The sequence below is a fragment of the Acyrthosiphon pisum genome, chromosome A2, assembly GCF_005508785.2.
Source record: "Acyrthosiphon pisum isolate AL4f chromosome A2, pea_aphid_22Mar2018_4r6ur, whole genome shotgun sequence".
Taxonomy (NCBI): domain Eukaryota; kingdom Metazoa; phylum Arthropoda; class Insecta; order Hemiptera; family Aphididae; genus Acyrthosiphon; species Acyrthosiphon pisum.
In genome coordinates, this window is record NC_042495.1 from 18,684,048 (window position 1) to 18,690,178 (window position 6,131).

Below are 6,131 nucleotides of genomic sequence, written 5' to 3' on the forward strand. Positions count from 1 at the left end.
TCGAAGAAGTGTAGTTGTAGATCCTCAGGACTTCTTTGTAACACAAACTGTCAAAATAGTTTACCTTGTTGCAAAAAATAATTTATAATACAAAATAAAATAATTCATTAACCCTTTGAGTGTTGAATTAATTTGTGAAAATTATTTGATAATTATTCATATTTTTTTTACAAAATGTCAACATTCACCACTAAATGTTTAGAAGAAATTGACATTTACCATACATTTTGGTGAATATCAACATTTACCAAATGTCTACATTCACCTTGACATATTTAAGAAACCGTCAAAGTGCCTACCAATTTGTTAGACCAATTGTTATTTACTAAATATTTAATATCTCTAAAAATTATAAGCTATCGGTCCTTAAAACAAGATTGAGTGGTCCATAATTAGTTGTTTAGTTAATTTTATTGTATATGTAACTCAAACATAGTTTTATATAATTTAATATTGATAATTGAAAAATTTAATAGATTTTCTTAAATATGCTGGATTTAAAGGTAAGTTAATTGTATTTAATTGATACCTAAGTAATTTTATTTTTATTTCATATTTTATTGAAGTATATACAAAGCAATTAGAATTATTGATTTTACGAGAATCGAGGCAAATTTAAGCTATTTTAATTTTACAAATTATATCACACTATGTATTATATTCCATCGTTTGTTCGTTGTAACTTTTGTCGCACGTATGTCAGTTCCTTTGAACCCGATTGGAACGTTGTGATGCCGTACCAGCTATATGTCCTGTTAGAATTCTGTTAAGTATGGACCTGATAGTATCAGTTGTTGTTCAAATTTTACGCCACACGTTTGTGCCATCAAAGTTTGATATTTTGAGTTTCGTTGTTGTACTCCAAAAGAGTTTTCTTGATTTTGACCTGAAACTGGGTGTATTACTCAGCGTTCGATAATATAATACTGAATATTGAAATTTCCCGGCTTTTTAGCTATTTAGCTGGGCGTCTATTTTGTTCACATGATTTCTATTAAGCCAGACCCGGGAACTGTATTCTTATGTACTTTATTGTTTTCGTTCTAAGAATCCTAGCATCTGCTCCCTAGTCCGTATTTGCAAGTTTCTGTATTAGGATACTACACCATTGAATACCACTTATAATTATTAAGTTGCTGCAAGCTTATTATTGAGGTGGAGTAAACACACCTCAGTTTTAAGTGGGCCTTAACCCCAATTTATAGAAATAGTCACTTAACTTGTCAAGGTCATCAATTAATGTACTACTGCCAACAATCAAATGTTGGCTCTAGTGGACGATCAAAATGTCATAGGAAAGTTGAAAAAAAAGCCATTCATTGTCGGGTATATATTATGTAGATACAGATTAAACAGCGTTGTCTCATGTAATGATCCTTGGGAGGGCATAATTTTCCGATAGTCACTTGCTTCTCTTGAAACCCATACAACTTAATAGCGGTGGTTAATGAGAATGTTCTCTAACACTGTTATTAGATTCTTACATGGTACAACATTAATAAATATATTCATGAGGCCAATTCTCCAAACAGTGTAGTAGGCCACAGAAATGTCGGTGAATGCTGCGCTGGTATTTAGTTTATTTTAAAATTCTGTTTCAACCAAATATGAAAGCGGAAGTCCTTGATCTTCACACCCCTTATTTTCCTAAACCCTGCCTGTTCAATGGAAAATATCTAGTCAATATAGTGTCTTTAAATAACTCTTCACAGTAGCTTAAATGGTATACCCAGAAGTGATATAGGTTAAAAGTCTACGGCATCAAATTTATCTTTTGTCGGGTGGCACTACTGAGTGCCCTCCCCCATCTGTTATTCACGTTATTTATGTTTATACTTTATCAATATTGCTTATTGTAAAAAATTATTGTATACATTGTAATTATATTTTTAAATAAAAAAAAAAAAAAAAATTTATCTTTCCTCAGTTTATTAAAAGCTAATGCCTAGTAATTTAGTACTTAAATATTATACTAATAGATATCATACTAGAACGATACAATTTCAGATACTTCTCATGATTTCCAATTAAAATCGACATATTTAAGTATGTATTTGAAACTAATTAATTAATTTTTATAATGCCAAGCAAATTTAATATGTAAATACTATATATTATGGCTGCAGTTGACATTTACCTATAGTTAATCTGGTATACTATTTGTTTTTTAGAAAAAGAATGTACGTATTTCATTGTTTTATTGTTAATTCAGTTTAATTAATTATAACTTTCAGAAATAAGTATGCAATAGTTCTGTAAACTGTAGTTTTTATCAATCTACAGATTACTGAATTATGACTTGTCTATAATAATCAGGTTAGGTAACTATTATTCAGCTATTACAGTTTGGCCCACAAATAGTTAGCCCTGATGTTAGTGCTACAAGTGGAAAATTTTCATTGGAAGGTGATCAAAATAATAGGCGAAATTTTTAAATTATGTACAGTTTCTACCCAACAGTTGACAACAATAAAACATACAAACGGAGAACCCCTGGTACCAAAAATATTTGGCACCATAGTTAAGATAAAACATTTAAGTAGAACATTTTATACAAGTGTAAAACCTATCTATAAAACACAATGAAAACTTCACTGAAACGGAATATTGGGTTTGGAACTTTTTTGATATTTGATATTTAGTGGTAAATTAACGAAGTCTTGTTAATTGATTTTGATATTTTGTTGTACTTTCAAAACGAATAATCGTAGTCCACACAATCTTGAAATATAAAAAAAAACTTTTATATTAGCGTTTTCCATACAAAATAAAATTTTCAAACTATATTTACCATTTTTGAGCTATGTATAGCCATGAGAAATTTTTAAAATTTTGTAAATTATTTTTCAGTTTGAAATCCCTAAACATATTTCTTTTCAGTTCTAACATTAAACATTTTACTAGACAATTACCCACAAGTTTTTCTACCTTCATCAAAAAAAAGTTTACCCGAAAGTTATGCTATTTATATAATATAGATAAAAATAAGATAGAGATATTTCATGCTAGGATTACACAATGCCTCCACCCAGAATAATTTTTTATAAGAAATGTGTTATCATTGATTTTAAATATAACACTTACATGACAACGACATGCTTGACAACTACGCTGTACAGCATATAGGTATCCACTTGTCCACCTTTTTTTATTTTTTGTATTTTCCAACGTTTTCAATGTATTGTTGGAAAACATATAGTAGTACAACCTACGGTATAACTAAAATAGAAACCAATTACGAATTACAAAATATGTTTATAACGAAATATCCTAAGAAATATATATATATTTATGTGTCCCATTGGAGATTATCCAAGCTCAGAATCGTTTTTAATCGCATACCTACAATTATTATTACCATTGAATTAAAATTTAACACTCCTATTACCGTGATATTGTACTTAATGTGACTATAGGTATGTTTGGAACGTATTATACATTAGAGCAAGTTATCCGTATTTAATGTATTGAACTAAAAGTTGTCCAATATTAAATTCATCACACTACACCATATAGTTAATGTTATAATTTATCAATATATAGTACATATTGTAAGTGACTACTAATAATTAATTTATAGCATTACTGTCTTTGCAAGTCACGGAATGAAATTTTGAAATTAGGTACTGTTGTAGTCGCCAGTATAGGTATCTATGATACATAACACAAAAAAATTAAATGCCCTGAAGTCATTAAGTATGAGTATATAATATTGTATGGTAATAATATGCACCCTGTAATATTGCGTATATATTTTGCTTAATGCGTTTCAATGTTAACATTATTACCATATTTTGACAGTAGATTATTGTCATGTCCTAAAAATATAAGTGGGAACATACTGAATAGTTAGCGAAGCCGGAAATACTGAAGACCGCATAATCGACAACTATAATTAAAACTAAGCTCGATTGCAACACAAAATATGGAAATATTAATAATAATAATTTATCAATAAACAACATAAGTGTACTAGAAATGATCCTATTCATTATAAATTATATATTTGTTTTTATAGATATCAACAAAGGTAAATATATTTATGTTATTTATAATTTGAATTAATAAAACCGATAAAAATAGTTTTTGAGGGGTATCAAAAATTGAAATTCTGAACTTCCCCTATAATTTACAGATAATGTAACCGTAGACTTTATTTACATTTCATTACGGAGAAGTTACAAAATATTGAAAAACTGGCGTAAACAATTCTGAACTAAGTGGGTTGCCTAAGATATAATTTTGTATTGTGTCACAAATCTATGTATTTCATTAAATTGGTGCATGATAATTTTAATAATTTGTGAAAAGTACCAAGTAACTAATAAAAAATTATTTAAAACATTATTATTAGGTATTTTCATTTGTTGAATTTATTTTACTACATAGGCATGATAGTTTATTGTTCTCCACCTCAACAAAATCATAATCAAATATATTTGTAGTTGTGTATTATAATTAATTTTGTAAGTTTTTAGGATGGGTTCATTTAAATAATATAGTTTATGACTTTTTATTTAGAAATTGAGGAGTGTAAGTCAAATGTCTATAATTTTTTCATAAAATTATGTTTAATAGGATTTATTTCAATTAATGTAAATAATAAAAATTAACCACGAATTTTTGTTTTTTATTATCTAGCGAAATTATTAGGTTCGTAATTTTTGTGTTTTTTTATTGTATATTGATACATATATTACGTATTTTCATGCTTAAATTATAAATAGGTACTAATAGGTACTTTATGGAATACGTTTCTCATCGTATATTATATAAACATTTTAAAGTATAAACCATTGTTATTTTACACAAAAACAGGACACTTTATAAATAAAAACAGTGAAATCCGTTATATAACTTTTGTTTTTTGTATTTTTTAATTATCTAACTCCAATAATTGTCACAATTAAATCATAACCCCATATGTTGTAGTTGTTTTAAGTATTATTTTTTTTTAACTATATAATACAAATAACTTACAATTTTACTGACTAACAATGTAGATTACACAACTTTATGACAAATTATTAAACGGATTATGATAATGCTATACAACTTTTTTTTGATGACCAGTGATTTTGAATAAAAGTTATTCATTATTCAATTTTAAAATAAAAACTACTGTTGCGAAATCGCTGAACACAAATTTCTATGGGAATTCATTATTATTATTTTTTTTCTAGCCGTATTTGGTAAGTATATTTTGGTTTTTTTATATTATTATTAAATTAACAAAATTAATATTTTAATCTGTGCAAGATCATAAGATTGTATTCTAGCAGTGGCGTCATTCAGTTTAAGTTAGTTTGGGGCAACTATTTCCTCATTTGACTTTTAAAAAATATTTCACGCAGATTCTTGTATCGTATTATGATACGTTTGTATGAGTCGTAGTTGCGGGGAGGAGTAAATATAGAATATCACATGCTAGATTTTGATGTATTAAATTTAAAAAAAAGTGGGTTTTTCACTGATGTACAGTAGGTTAAAAGCTGATCACTTTTATGGATGGTGTTCAATTTAAATTCAAAGATAGATAAATTCAATGGTTTTCAAGAGCGCTGGGAAAAACAACATATACAATAAGGAATTTTTATGCAAAATCGGTTTTTGACAAAGTCAAATTTTATTGGCGTTACTCTCAAACAAATGACAGTAGATAGATGATACATGACATTTTTTTTGAACATTTATATTGGCATTTGCTATACACCACAAAATATTCAAAATATTTCGCCTTGTTTAACTTGTTTACGGAAATTATCATTTTAGATTCTGAGTGGAACGATGAATGTTTGAATGTTCATTTTACAATGATGTGTTTTTTTTTTATTTTTTTTTTTTTTGTTTCTGTCATCAACTTTTAATACAGTTTAAAGTGCCTCGATTATCTTCAACAGTATCTTTTCTGAAAGGAAAGTGAATCTTGTTGGTACTTAGGAGTCAAAAGTAAAATTTTCCAGTAGATTTCAAAAGCACCATGAAAAACAAAAGAAAAATTTAGGAAAAACGGGAATTTTTACTCAAAATCTGTTTTCGAGAAAATTGATTTTTGTTTTTTGTGTAACTTAAAATGAATGACCATAGATACATGACATATTCACTGGTTGTTTATATTTCTATTTTCTATT